Source organism: Bufo bufo, chromosome 1 (genome assembly GCF_905171765.1).
Source record: "Bufo bufo chromosome 1, aBufBuf1.1, whole genome shotgun sequence".
NCBI lineage: Eukaryota > Metazoa > Chordata > Amphibia > Anura > Bufonidae > Bufo > Bufo bufo.
Window position 1 is genome coordinate 232,354,872 of NC_053389.1, and position 16,300 is coordinate 232,371,171.

At 44.5% G+C, this 16,300-nt stretch overlaps 1 protein-coding gene across 4 annotated transcripts in view; it reads right to left on the reverse strand.

Moving 5' to 3' along the window:
- Positions 1-16,300, reverse strand: part of CACNA2D4 (calcium voltage-gated channel auxiliary subunit alpha2delta 4) — a 256,717-nt gene that overhangs the window by 79,614 nt on the left and 160,803 nt on the right. The gene's annotated exons all lie outside the window — the stretch shown is intronic.

Genomic DNA, 16,300 nt, shown 5'->3' on the forward strand with positions numbered 1-16,300 from the left:
AAAACAATAAAAACCCTTTGACATTCTCAACAGTGACCACGCTGTCAGTCTCAGGATGCTTGTGCGAGTCTGATCCTAGACGGAGACTGGTAGAGAGAAGCCTCTGTAACCTTCAGTCTTGTAACTGATCTCAGCAGACGCCACAGATCTTTTACAGGATTGCGACACAAGGACTATATTTTTTTGACACCATTTTTACCCCCTCCCGACTCACAAAGAAGCAGCAATAAATATGGCAGCCTGTCCACGGTTTGTCCCCCACTATTTGCTAGAATTTTTATTTTCCTTGTTATTATACTCAGAGAGTTTCATAGCCTCTTACTGGTAAGTCTTGTGTATGGACGGATGAAGGTTCATTCATAGTAAGCTAATTACGGATGCCAGAGTCAGAGGCCGCAGGGACTCCAAAAACTGCAGTGATCTATTTGCGTCATTTTTAAATGCCTCTTTTCCATATGTCATTAAAGCAATGCACTTAGTTACCAAGAGCAACACAGCTTGAAGCAGCCGGAGAAGTGAACGAGGAGGAGGACAACCTCTGGCTCTGCAGCTGTTCCTCAACGCTAACTCCCAGTATGCACTCTTAATTAAGAGGCAAAACATGATGGGCACTGTAGACCAAGAATGACTGGTGACACAATAGGCTGGCACCACATCATTCTGTATCAATATGTAATAGCACAATGTTCACAACGGACAGAGTTTGAGGTGACTATGGCGTTTTACCGGGTATGATCTATTTATACCGTAAATGTGTGCAGGTCACTGAAGAATTAAGGTAGATGAAATGAATTTACCAATCTACTGCAACTCATGCTAATCTATTGCGGCTATAGCCTCTACTTTACTTATCTACAGCCAGGCCATGCTAATCTACTGCTATTTTAGGCTCCACTTGTAAGGTCTCTACGTACACCCAGGCCATGCTTATCTATTGCTGCTATAAGCTCCACTTGTAGGGTCTCTACAGCCAGGCCATGCTAATCTACTGCGCCTATAGCCTCCACTTGTAGGATCTCTACACCCAGGCCATGCTAATCTACTGCTATTTTACCCTCCACTTGTAAGGTCTCTACACCCAGGCCATGCTAATCTATTGCTGCTATAGGCTCCACTTGTAGGGTCTCTACAGCCAGGCCATGGCAATCTACTGCGCCTATAGCCTCCACTTGTAGGGTCTCTACAGTCAGGCCATGCTAATATACTGCGCTTATAGCCTCCACTTGTAGGGTCTCTACAGCCAGGCCATGCTAAAATACTGCACCTATAGCCTCCACTTGTAGGATCTCTACACCCAGGCCATGATAATCTACTGCTATTTTACCTTCCACTTGTAAGGTCTCTACACCCAGGCCAGGCTAATCTATTGCTGCTATAGGTTCCACTTGTAAGATCTCTACACCCAGGCCATGCTAATCTACTGCGCCAATAGCCTCCAATTGTACGGTCTCTACACCCAGGCCAGGCTAATCTATTGCTGCTATAGGCTCCACTTGTAGGGTCTCTACAGCCAGGCCATACTAATCTACTGCGCCTATAGCCTCCACTTGTAGGGTCTCTACAGCCAGGCCATGATAATCTACTGCGCCAATAGCCTCCACTTGTAAGGTCTCTACACCCAGGCCAGGCTAATCTATTGCTGCTATAGGCTCCACTTGTAGGGTCTCTACAGCCAGGCCATGCTAATCTACTGCGCCTATAGCCTCCACTTGTAGGGTCTCTACAGCCAGGCCATGATAATCTACTGCGCCAATAGCCTCCACTTGTAAGGTCTCTACACCCAGGACATGCTAATCTATTGTTGAGCCTTCACTTATATAACCTGCACGATGAGGACATGCTTATCAAATGTAGAGACAGCTGCTAATTGTATAATGAACCCAGCCAGCCTATAATGCCATCACAGACCTGCACACCCAGGCCATCCTACCTTATATGGATATAGTACCTACTCATATGGTCTCCAAACCAGCTCTAATGTATAAGACCTACAATTATAGGATACTCCAAAATTCATCATAGTGTCAGTACCCATGATATGCCAAATTAGCACCCACGTACCCATGACACACTAATATAATGCAGATACAGATCGAAATTATGTCATTTATAAGCACAGGACATGCTAATTTATTGTCGGTACAGCCGTCACCTCAATGACTTGCAGACCCTGATTTATTGCTCCCTTAATTTATATGAAGGCTAAACTAATCTACTGCAGATACTATTTTCAGTTCTGTCACGTCCATACCTAGAGCCTGTATTAATCACTAACCAGTGATTGCATGATCGTCAGTCATCTGGCAGTGTAAGGGTACCTTCACACGCGGCAGATTTTGTAGCAGAAAATTCCACGACTGAAAATCAGTTCCATTCACCTGAATGGGGCTTGCGGAAATCCATGCGCTTGCTCAAATGAATGGAACTGATTTTCAGTCGCTGAATTTTCTGCCACAAAATCTGCCGCGTGTGAAGGCACCTTAATACTACCGCCGATTGCCTGATGAACGAGCAAACTCTTGATAATCAGGCAATCTAAATCTTTTGACATGTTAAAAAAAATTATCGTTTGCAGGTGACAGATCGTGGTGTCTAATAACGATCTGCCGCCGGTAAACCACTATACACCATGGGGAGAAGCAATGGCAAAGCGATCATTCCTCCCATGCTGCGGAGGAGATTGCTGCATGTAATAGCAGTGGTCTCCTCCGTTAGTGAGCAGGCGATTGCCAGGAGGGAACTCTTCACTACCAACAATCATCTGCCACATCGGGCTGTGAAATACAGCCTTAAGGTCCCTTTACGCAAGGCAACAGAGCAGCAGATTGTCGGGAAGGAAGCGTTCCGTCCCAACAATCTGCTGCTCGCTGGTGGAGAAGACTGTTGCATTTACATGCAGCGATCTCCTCCAGAGTATTGGGAGGAGTGATCGCTAATGCCATCGCTCTTCCCCATACTGACAGATCGTGTACACACAAACGATCAGATTACCCAATGAACAAGCACTTTGCTTGTTCATTGGGTAATAGGCAGTACACTTACCCCGCCAGATAACACCTAATGAACGCTCGTTAGCGATTATCTTTAAGATTCTTAGCCAGTGTAAAAGGGACCTTTAGGACATGCAGATGATCAATTGCTGATATTGCGACAACTTATTTGACATGCATTACCTAGGACACATCTACTGCTGATACAGGTCAAAACCCAAGATGTGCTAATCTATTGCAGATACAACCCTCACCGTTCCAGTTTATACAACCTGCACACAGTGGTGGCACATCATAGTATGACTGTGGTTGTCATAAAACACCTTTTTGCTCAGTAGGCACCGAAGACTTCATCGAACGTGGTTAAATCATTAAATGAGACTGGAATATAGATAACATTGTGCAAAAAAATATATTTTTCTATAACATAGGATGTAATATTTATGTCACTGCTTACTGCTGTTGTCTCAGTGTCTCCCCGCCTTCTCTTTGCAGTGTGACCCCCCCCCCCCATCCTATCTACAATCTGTAACCAATGCACTTTATATATTAATAAAGATGTGGTCCTTATGATACTAGAGCACAGCTTGACCATGTTCATCAAGAGGTCCTCTACTCTGACATTACTGTCTACTGAAGTTGTAGTTTTGCTAAATGAACCTTCACTTTAAACTTGTCTACCAAATATGTCAGTGATCTACAACCTGTGGCTCTCAAGCTGTTGGAAAACTACAAATCCTGGCATGCTCTGACAGCCGAAAGCTATAATGGCATGCTGGGAGATGTAGGTTCATCACACTAAAGAGCCACCGTTGGGGACCCTCTGCTGGGAGTCTTTCCAGCTAATCATAGGCAAACGTGTCCACTGATCTGTTTTGGTTTGGTAGATCATAGGTTCTCAACCTGTGGTATATGCACCCCAAGGAGAACATGTCATGTATACAGGTTCTCTCTCTATGTATGCAGTGGTTTTAATAGGCTTCACAGTGTTTAGACATATCCTTGGAGGTACTGTACTGTACATGGATACAAATATGGGAGTTGGGGGACTTGGCTGAGGATTGTTAAGAAACACTGTTGTAAACCTTTGCACAGACTGGAGATCCTGTTTGATTGGATACAGATTCATTGGAAAAGTGGGGAAAGAATCAGCAGAAATACAGAGAAATTCAGGCAGTGCAAAATTGAAAAAAGAAGTACAAGGAGGATTGATATGTCATTTCAGTAGGGTTGTTGACACATGACAAGGCCACTAACCACTTGGAGACACCTCTTAATTGACAGATCTGTTTTAGTCCTGTTAGCCTCATCAGCACTTGATTTTGTGGGCCTTATCATAAGCACAGAGTAGGGATTTAGTAAGGGTGCTTTCCAGGGCCGGTTTTAGACAAAATGTGGCCCTGGGCAAAATCAAAAGTGGGGCCCCAAATCTTGTAATATTGTACTAACAATACAGTCACATACTGTCGATTCCGGCCTTCACAGATTTACACCCCATAAGGCCTCTTTCACACGAGCGTGTCCGGATAAGGTCCGGATGCGTTGCGGCAAACCCGCACGAGTAGGTACCTAATTGCAGTCAGTTTTGACTGCGATTGCGTTCCGTTGTTCAGTTTTTATCGTGCGGGTGCAATGTGTTTTGCAAGTGTGTGATAAAAAACTGAATGTGGTACCCAGACCCGAACTTCTTCACAGAAGTTCAGGTTTGGGTTCAAGGTTGTGTAGATTGTATTATTTCCCCTTATAACATGGTTATAAGGGAAAATAATAGCATTCTGAATACAGAATGCATAGTACAAGAGGGCTGGAGGGGTTAAAAAAAATATAATAATAATTTAACTCACCTAAATCCACTTGTTCGCGCAGCCGGAATCTCTTCAGTCTTCTTCTTTGAGGAATAGGACCTTTGATGACGTCACTGCGCTCATCACATGGTCCATCACATGATCTTTTTACCATGGTGATGGATCATGTGACGGACCATGTGATGAGCGTAGTGACGTCATCAAAGGTCCTATTCCTCAAAGAAGAAGACAGAAGAGATGCCGGCTGCGCGAACAAGTGGATTAAGGTGAGTTAAATTATTATTATTATTTTTTATTTTTTTAACCCCTCCAGCCCTATTCTACTATGAATTCTGTATTCAGAATGCTATTATTTTCCCTTATAACCATGTTATAAGGGAAAATAATAAAGATCGGGTCCCCATCCCGATCGTCTCCTAGCAACCGTGCGTGAAAATCGCACCGCATTCGCACTTGCTTGCGATTTTCACGCAGCCCTATTCACTTCTATGGGGCCTGCATTGCGTGAAAAACGCACAATATAGAACATGCTGCGATTTTCACATAACGCAAAAGTGATGCGTGAAAATCACCGGTCATGTGCACAGCCCCATAGAAATGAATGGATCCGGATTCAGTGCGGGTGCAATGCGTTCGTTCACCTCAGATCTGCACCCTAATGGCCCCAAAATACACCACATGCCCCCTCCTCACAAATTTACACCCCATAAATCCCCCCCACACACACATACACAGATCTGCACCCTCATGGCCCCCAGAATACTCCACATGCCCCCTCCTCTCACAGGAATGAGCTCTGTTCCCTCACGTAAAGCTATAGCAATGGAGCGGGTGGTCATACAGCGTGTACCCCAGGACTGCACACCACTAGACCCCCCTCACCCGGCTACTTGAAGGCATACACAACCAGTCTCTCCCAAAGTACTTCCACAAGCTTGTGTCCATGCAGAAACAAAGCTCTGTCCTATACACATTTGGTCATGTGACCATTAACCCCTTTCCTACATCCACCGTAAATGTACGGCACATGGTGAGTCTTTAAGGATGGTGTCCACTCTGGAGCGGAGAGGGTGTCCACAATCTGCGGTAATGCGGAAGTAAACATTTAAACACTCAGGTGCCGTGGTCAAATGTCACCACGGCATCTGAGAGTGTTAAAAAAACAGAAGCACAGTCTTCCTGTTCAGGAGCGCTTTCCCCCAGCAAAGATCGGGGAAAGCATGCTGTTCTAAAAATGAGCCTCAGCCTGTACCAGGCTTCCAGGCTCATTATTAGTATACCCCAGTTCAGGCCAGTAGGTGGCAGCACTGAACTGTGATATAGTGATTTCTATACAGAAAAATTGAGCAATTTACATGATTCTGTGCAAGTTGCAATCTGATGATTGCAAGTTGTGATCCACTTGGGGACCTAGCAAAAAAAGAAATAGATAAATAAAAAAGTTTTGAGAAAAAAAATTATAATTATATATATATATATATATATATATATATATATATATATATATAAAAGTATGCGAAAACACCTGTACTATTAGAATATAAAAAAGTTAGCCCATATGGTGAATGGTGTAACAGAAAAAAAGGCCGATCCGTCGTTTTTTTCATCACTTTGTCTCCCAAGAAAATGGAATGAAAAGTGACCATATCATACACACCCCAAAATGGTATTGTCAAAAACGACAGATCGTCCCGCAAAAAATGAGCCCCCACACATCTCTGTAGACATAACTATAAAAAAAAGTTATGAGGGTTAGAATATTGCAATGAAAAGAAAAAAAAATGTTTCCCCAAAGTGAGTCCTGACGTTTATAGCACTGACTGAGGCTGGGCTTGCTGCAGTGAGCGGGCCTATAGAGGTCCTGAACAGGGGGTGCCGTTAGGGTTGCCACCTTTCCCAACAAAAAATACTGGTTACACAAGTTAAAAAAGGTTGGAGTGGATTAACACAGGTGTTATTTGATCATATTTTACGTTTTGCTCCTTTTTTTTTCAATAAAGTAAAATTTTTCACAGTTGGGGACACCCTGTATATTTAAGTTTTTTTTTAACCTCTATTTTTGGGCATTCAAACTCACAACCATCTACATTAACCCCTTAGTGATCAGTGATGGCCAGTTCGCCATGTTCGCCCGCGAACACATGCGAGCTGCCATCTTAACTGACAAGTCCGGCGAGGCACAGGTAAGTCCTTACCTGTGCCTGGGCGCGAGCCGGTCTGAAATGAAATGCGGTCTCCAGGTGCAGGCAGTTCCGAGAACAGCCCGATGAAGGCCCTCGGAGGCTGTTCTCAGAACTGCCTGCTCCCGGTGACCGCATTTCATTTCAGACCGGCTCGCGCACAGTTAAGGCGAACATGGCGAACTGGCCATCACTGTTAGTGACCGCCCATACGCCTTTTTATGGCGGTTACTAAGGGGCTTTAGGCAGGGCAGCCACTTTTTTACGGCGGCCCAGTCTAAGTGCTGCACAGGTCCCCGACTCTCAGACGAGAGGCGCGGCCCTGCTCTAACAGCCTGGACTGGCAGGAGTGCCTATCCGAGCTGTTTAATACTTTACTGCCGCTGGCAATGATGCCCGCCGCATGTAAATTGCTGACAGAAGGAGCGGACTCCCTCTGTCTTCCATCGGCACCCCGCAAATGCGATCGTGGGGTGCCGATGTATGTGAAGGCTGCCTGGGGTCTGATGTAGGCCCCAGACCATCCTTGAGTAATTTCTAGCAGCCTGCTGGTCAATGTCAGAATAGCATTGCCATTAAAATGCAATGCACTCACTATAAGGCCCCTTTCACACGGGCGAGTATTCCGCGCAGGTGCAATGCGTGAGGTGAACGCATTGCACCCGCACTGAATCCGGACCCATTTATTTCTATGGGGCTGTGCACATGAGAGTTGATTTTCACGCATCACTTCTGCGTTGCGTGTAAATCGCAGCATGCTCTATATTGTGTGATTTCCACGGAACGCAGGCCCCATAGAAGTGAATGGGGCTGCATGAAAATCGCAAGCATCTGCAAGCAAGTGCGGATGCAGTGCGATTTTCACGCACGGTTGCTAGGAGACGATCGGGATGGGGACCCGATTATTTTATTATTTTCCCTTATAACATGGTTATAAGGGAAAATAATAGCATTCTGAATACAGAATGCATAGTACAATAGTGCTGGAGGGGTTACAAAAAAATATAAATAAAATTAAACTCACCTTAATCCACTTGCTCGCGCAGCACGGCTTCTCTTCTGTCTCCTTCTTTGCTGATTGCAGGAAAAGGACCTGTGGTGACGTCACTCCGGTCATCACATGATCCATCACATGATCCATCACCATGATCACCAAAGATCATGTGATGGACCATGTGATGACCGGAGTGACGTTACCACAGGTCCTTTTCCTGCAATCAGCAAAGAAGGAGACAGAAGAGAAGCCGTGCTGCGCGAGCAAGTGGATTAAGGTGAGTTAAATTATTTTTACATTTTTTTAACCCCTCCAGCCCTATTGTACTATGCATTCTGTATTCAGAATGCTATTATTTTCCCTTATAACCATGTTATAAGGGAAAATAATACAATCTACAGAACACCGATCCCAAGCCCGAACTTCTGTGAAGAAGTTCGGGTTTGGGTACCAAACATGCGCGATTTTTCTCACGCGAGTGCAAAGCGCATTACAATGTTTTGCACTCGCGCTGAAAAATCGCGCATGTTCCCGCAACGCACCCGCACCTTTTCCCGCAACGCCCGTGTGAAAGAGGCCTAAGGATAGTGCATTGCATTTTAAAATCAATCAAAAATCTGTCTGTTATAGTCCCCTTGTGGGACTATTAAGTGGTAAAAAATAAAACTCATTTATTCAATAAAAAAATCCCATTAAAAAAAAAAACGTTTTTTTCCATTGAAAATACACTTTTCAATGAAAAATAAAAAAATATCTTTCCCATATGTTTGGTATTGCCGCGTCTGTAACGACCCGGACTACTTAAATATCATGTAAATTATCCCCTACGGTGAACGGCATAAAAAAAAAAGAGAATTGCTGATTTATTCTTAGTTGCCACCGAATAAACGTAATAAGTGATCAAAAAGTGCCATTTACTCCAAAATGATACCAATGAAAAATACAAGTCATCCCCCAAAAATAAAGCCCTCACACAACTCCATATAAAAGAAAAATAAAAAAGTTATGGGAAGTGGCAATGCAAAAACATTTTTTTTTTCTTAAAAAAAGGGTTTATTGCAAAAAAGTAGTAAAATGTAAAAAAAACTATATGTATCTGGTATCACTGTAATCGTACTGAACCAGAGAATAAGGATATTGTGTTATTTATACCGAAAAATGAACACTGTAAAATTTATAACATAAAAACGCAGTGGCAGTATTGCTGTTTTTCCCATCTACCTCCCAGAAAGAGTTAATAAAAGCTAATCAGAAAGTTATGTGTACCCCAAAATGGCGCCATTAAAAACTATAACTTGTCCCGCAAAAACAAGCCCTCATAAAGCTATATTGACGGAAAAATAAAAAAGTTATAGCTCTTGGAACACGACGATGAAAAAAGGAAAAAAAAAAAACACTTGGTCAGTAAGGCCCAAAACAGGCACTAGCGTTAAAGCAAGAACCTTAACCACTGAGCTAGAGAGCTCAATGTTTAAACTGCTGAAAATATATTATGGCTAAAAACCTCAGTAGTAGTTTCCCATGTATTTTGCATTCATATATATCAGAAGTATAATTTTATATATTTTTTTGTAATTCCATATTTATTTTGTGCCATACATTTTTTTTTTTTACAATTACTGAAAAAATATAAAATGATACTTCTGCTGTATATGAATACCTAATACATGACAAACTTCTATGAGGTTTTTCAGCAATAGTTTAACATTGAGCTCTAAGGGTTACATTATAGCATCATAAAGCAATATGCGACCCTGGCAGTGCTGGAAGTTAAGAACGGGAGCTGTGATATACTCACGCTCCGAGTCCAGAGTGTACAACTCGCTCATCTGAAAGCGGCCTAAGACTATATGAAAGCCATGTTAAGATCCCTTTAGAGAGGACAATTCAGCAGGTGACAGTCAGAAAGGAAGCATTTCTTCCTGGCAATCGCCTGCTCATCAGCGAAGTGACAAGATTTACATGCAGTGATCTGCTCCACAGTATTGCTCGTCCCTGTACAGACTTGTTTGCCGGCAGCAGAGCGCGTTTCGACAGCACAATCTGCTGCCGGCAAATTACGATTTAGGTGCCTGCACAAACAATCCAATTACATGACGAACAAGTGTTTCGCTCGTTCATCGGGTAATTGGCGGCTCCTTTACACAGCCAGATAATCGCTAACGAGCGTTCCTTTGAACGTTTGTTAGCAATTATCTGGCGGACTCTTGGCCTGTGTAAAGGGCCCTTAAGTCATGAGATGCCATGGACAGTCTCCTTGGACCACTGCATTTCTTAAACCATCAGGAATTTTTGAATTCCTTATGGGAAAAAAAAGGTTCCTAAAGCCCTCTTCTAGAAGTCAGACTCTAAAGTGCTATACGTATGAGGACAGTGTAATAGTCAGTGTCTTGTGCCAGTAGGTATATGATTCAGGAATAATTTATTTAAGGTCACTTTTTTTGTGGACAGATCTGTTTTGGTCTTGTGGACCTCATCAGTTAAATTGGGAATCTAATGTGCTATGTCAAAAGCTGTAGAAAGAGCCTCGTTCATATACTGCCTTTCCTTCAGAACGATGGTAGTAAGCTCTCATCGGAAATGAAGACAGCTTCCTTTGAAGTGCAACTTTTTGTGGCTAACCTACAATTTGATGCCTCTATGCAGATGGTGCCTTACAACATGAAGCATAAGAACAAACAAAAAACATTTGGAGCTGACTTTGGAGTTTATAACTTGCTTCTAGGGTCTATGTCTTTTATTAAAAACATATTAGACTTTATAGACGTTATAAGGGTTGGGCCCCGAGAATCATTTCCTCTAGTGGGCCCTGGTCTGGCATTGACTAGAATCACACATTCTGATCATGAATGCTTGTTGTTGGGGATATGACCTGGACTTGCGTGGCTGGCTCTAGCTACAAAGTGGTGGTGACCCCTCCTCTCTAAGAAACATCAGGGGTGTTCACACTATTAAGATCCGTCCACCAGGAAGGAACAGATGGGAGATTATATAGAAGATTAAGCGCTCAGGATGACAGCACATTCTTGTTGCCACAGCAACTCGAAACTCGTTCATCTGCAGAGGTCACCGTGCACAGTCATGCTTCAGAGGGGCAGATAACTGCACAGTGCTGGGTCATGCCATGCTGCTATTGAACTCGTGTGCCATCTGCAACACTTAACTGGCACCATCATTGTTCATTCACCTGCAGCGGCCTCATCTATACCGTGAAGACTTCTATACATGACGATCCCACAATATCTGACTTTTAACATCTACTGTATTAATTCAATCCAGGGACGGATTATGATTGATATGCACCTCACATCTCACTGATGTCACCAGTCCTTAAAGGGTAACTGCATAATGATATTATTGCAATCGATATGGCGAACATAATGACATTACATAATACAGAGTGATTCTGATTAATACATGTCCCATGATCCCTAAGGGTCCATTTACAGGTCCACAAAATGGGTCCGCATCCGTTCCGCAATTTTGCGGAACGGGTGCGGACCCATTAATTTTCAATGGGGCCGCAAAAGACTCTTTGTTGGAACAACTGGGACCAGTTGGAGAAACATTCAGGAACCAGCAACATTTTAACGCTTTCCAAAAGGGCATCCGGCAGTCCCATGTAAGACCTTTACTGCAGCCAGCAAGTTCCTCCTTTAAAGAAGGAACTTTGTACAGAGGGGAAACAAGCATCCAGCACCAGCAAGCACCTGCAGCAGTCTCTACCACGGCACTACAAGTCCCAGCATCCAGTACTCTGCAGGAGGACAATGGACTCTTACCTGAAGATTACCCTGTAGTAGCAGTGCAGTCACCACAAGTGTCAGGGGGCAGCACTGTGCAGACAGACTGTGCAGAAGGTGGCAGTGCAGCAGCACATTAGACTGGTATTACTGAGCCGGGCCCTCATGGCTCTGCTGTGCAGGACTGTAGTGCTGAGGACTGTGATTATAATAATTAGGGATCAGCGAATTGACTTCGGATGAAATATCCGAAGTCGATTCGCATAAAACTTTGTTCTAATACTGTACGGAGCAGGAGCTTCGTACAGTATTAGAATGTATTGGCTCTGATGAGCCAAAGTTATTGCTTCGCTAAGTCTCGTGAAGCCGGAACCAAACCCGAGTTTGGGAAATGTTTTTTTTACAGTACAAATTAATTTATTAAGTTATTGCACGAAGTCTAGCGAGCCAATACATTCTAATACTGTGCAGAGCTCCTGCTCTGTACAGTATTAGAACAAAGTTTTATGCAAATCGACTTCGGATGTTTCATCCGAAGTCGATTCGCTCATCCCTAGTGATAATGCTCAGTCAGGGGAGGGTGCACCACAGTCTGTGTGGGATCTGGGATAATCTGGGGAATCAGGACAATATGTGGTTCCCTCTGTGAATGCTGGCAGTGACGTGCCCGGGTGCCGGCTCTCAGGGGGTGCCAGAGCCTAGAAGTAACGAGCACTCCATCTATATATATAGATGGAAGCGTTCATTGCAGGAGCACAGGGAGCTGGGGTCTTGTCACTCAGCTCCCTGTGCTCTGTCTCTCCTGCACTGAATGGTGAAGCAGGAAGACTCCGACCCGCTCCACCATTCAGCCTGCAGACACAGATCGCGCTACCAGCCTGTGTGGGCAGAGCGTGCCACCCGGAAATCTGCATAAGCTCCGCCCACACAGTGCTGCAGAGCGATCTGTGTCTGTAGGGGAGAGATGACTGTGAGCTTCAGGTACTGTGTTTTTTTTTTTTTATTTAACAGAGGGCATTTCTACCATGGTGGGGGCACAGAGGGTATTTCTACCATGGATGGGGCACAGAGGGCAAAATTACTACAAAGGGTGAACAGAGGGCAAAATTACTACAAAGGGTGCACAGAGGGCATTACTACTACAAAGGGTGCACAGAGGGCATTACTACTACAAAGGGGGCACAGAGGGCATTATTACTACTATATAGGGGGCACAGAGGGCATTATTACTACTATATAGGGGGCACAGAGGGCATTATTACTACAAAGGGGGCACAGAGAGCAATACTACTACAAAGGACATTACCAGTATTAGGGGGGCACAATGGCCATTACTACTATAAATGGGCTATAATGGGCATTACTACTGTGAAGGAGGCACAGTGGCCATTATTACTATTAAGGGGGCACAATGGGCATTACTACTATTAAGGGGGCCCAATGGACATTACTAATATGAAGGTGCACAATGGGCATTACTACTATGAAGGGAGCACAGATGGCATTACTACTGTGAAGGAGGCACAGAGAGAATTACTCTTGTAAAATGGGTGGGCATAACTGTTATGGGGCACTGAGTGGGTATTATTACTATGAAGGGTCACATAGGGCTTTATTACTGTTATGGGGGCACAGTGAGGGCAGAACTACTCTGAAGGGGCACAGATAGGGCATTACTACTTTGAAATTGGCACAGCGAGGGCATAACTACTGTAAGGGAGGCACAAAGAGGGCATTACAACTGTGAAGGGGGCACAATGAAGGGATAAGTACTGTAAAGGGGCACAATGTGGGCATAACTACTGTGAAAATCTTACAGTGAAGGCATAACTACCTTGAAGGGGCACAATATGTGCATAACTACCATTAGAGGGCACATATCTGGACAAAACTACTGTAAAGGCTGTACAATGAGGGCAATACTACTGTAAGGGGGTACAATTTTTTTTAAAGTATTGGTGGGGGGTGCCAGAGAAAGGACCCGCCCCGGGTGCCAAACACCCTAGGTACACCACTGGTTGGTGACACTGATGTTGGGGAGGGGGCAGTACAGTCTAATGCACAGGAGTCCCCCCCCCCCCCCCCCCCAATTAGTTGTGCAAACAGCACCAGAACCCCCTAGTACAGCCGGCCAGCAGTCAACACAGGTCCCACAAGGAGGGCGGGATAGTGGACCTGGCCACACCTCCTCTAGAAATGCCTGGAGCCGTGGCTCACGATCATTTACATCAAACACCAGTTATTCCGGCCAGGCTTTTAAGAGGAGGAACGTGGTCAGGTTCAGGCATAGAGGTGCCAAGGAAGAACTGCCCGATAGGAGGTGCGTTATTAGAGAGCTGCTATGTAAGCAAATGGGCTTCCAGCCATCCAATATCCTGGCAGTGATAAACCTCCAGGACAGACAGGGCTATGACATCAGTTTCAAGCTCATGTCTGACTTGGACCGCTTCTGGGCTAGCTTCACCATGTTCAGAGAAGAAGAGGGCTGGAATAAGTTCGATTTTATTTCCATTTCTAAGCCAGATGCTGTTAATGTCACCATCATTTTCTGGAATAAGTCGGTTCCCCACCAGGACATTGTAGTTTGGCTGAGGAGACATTGTGACCTTATGTCAGAACTCACTAAGACCAGGGATGAAGATGGTATCTGGACTGGGGAGTGGAGGGTCTTGGTGAAGCTTCATCAACACCAAAATATAACCGAACATCCTCCTAATTCTTTCTTCATTGGCTGGGAGAAGGATGTGTGTTTCTATGCGGGTCAGCCTAGACAGTGCTTTAAGTGTAGGAAGACTGGTCACTGGGCGAGTGCGTGTACCATGGTGAAGTGCAACCTGTTTGGGGAAGTTGGTCATGTCAGTGCCAACTGCCAAGTCATTAGATGTAATTTGTGTGGTAAGATTGGTCATCCCCACAAGGACTGTCCTGATGCCTGGCATAACATCTGCAAAGACTTTCCTGACGATGACTTACTAGCAGGGACAGATGACCTAGAAGAGGAAGCGTTAATATCAGGGTCAGTACTGACAGGGACACAGCTTCAACAGGACAGGACGTACCACACAATGATCCAACACAAACCCAACCCCAGTCAGAAGTCATTGAGAGGAACATGGAGGCGGTCACAAAGGGTGTAGACTCAGAGGCTGTCTCTTCTTCTGCTCCAGCATCTACCACTTGGGAGAATAAACAGTGTAATAGAAAGAAGAAAGATAAGTCCAGCCATAAACCTGAGGGTGAGTGGACCACTGTCCAAAAGCCAAGAAAGGTGAAAGTGGACAGTAGACCAGAAGGGACAATGACTGCCAATAGATTCAGTGTCTTGTCTGAGTCAAACACAGAGGCAGAAATTGAGAGAGAGTTAAAGCGTATGATGGCTGAGTATGATGGGGACCCAAATGATGATCCTCCCTCAAAAAAGAGACCCATTCAAGTTCAGCGACAATATGATTCAGACATGGAAACTGGTGGTGGTCAGCGGGAGTGCTCACTCCGATTTTTGATGATGGGGCCCGTCTCTCTGTTTTTTGTACTTTGTTTTACTCTGATGGCTGATTTTTACCTTAAAGTCATCTCAAGTAATGTGAATAGCATGAAAGTAAAGAGAACAAGGCATACGGTCCGCAAAAAAAAAATGGAACTGACAGAAAGAAAATATGTTTGTGTGCATGAGCCCTTATACTGTATAAAGTATATTCAGTGACTGACTTATGGAGGCCGAAGATAAAAGGCACAGCTGGCAAAGTCCTGTGGTCCCTGGTCAGAAATGGGTGACAAACAACCTCACCCTGTGAACTATATTTGACAGTGAGTGATATAATGCACGGTCTTAAAGAAGAGCCCTACCTGAGCAGAGGTACACTGGCACAGCCGCTACACAGTGGATGAAGCCTTCTTGCTCCAGCTCTGTCCACTGTTGTTTCTGGTGCTGGTGGCTGTTGCTAACAGATAAGGCTACTTTCACACCTGCGTTAGGTGCGGATCCATCTTTTATCTGCACAGACGGATCCGCACCGATAATGCAAGATAATGCAAACGCTTGTATCCGTTCATAATGGATACGTTTGCATTATTCATAAAAAAAATAAAAATACCGTAAGTCAAAACGGATCCGTCTTGACTTACATTGAAAGTCAAAGGGGGACGGATCCGTTTTCAATTGCACCATATTGTGTCAGTGAAAACGGATCCGTCCCCATTGACTTACATTGTAAGTGAGGACAAATCCGTTTGACTCCGCACGGCCAGGCGGACACCAAAACGCTGCAAGCTGCGTTTTAGTGTCCGCCTCAAAAGCGCAACGGAGACCAAATGCAGCCAAATTCATGCATTCTGAACAGATCCTTATCCATCCAGAATGCATTGGGGCTGAACTGATCCATTTTGGGCCGCTTGTAAGAGCCCTGAAACGGATCTCACAAGCGGACCCAGAAACGCCAGTGTGAAAGTACCGTATATGCCGGCGTATAAGACGACTGGGCGTATAAAACGACCCCCAACTTTTACACTGAAAATATAGAGTTTGGGATATACTCGCCGTATAAGACTACCCCTTTTTCAACACACACCAAAGAAAAATTTAAAAAGC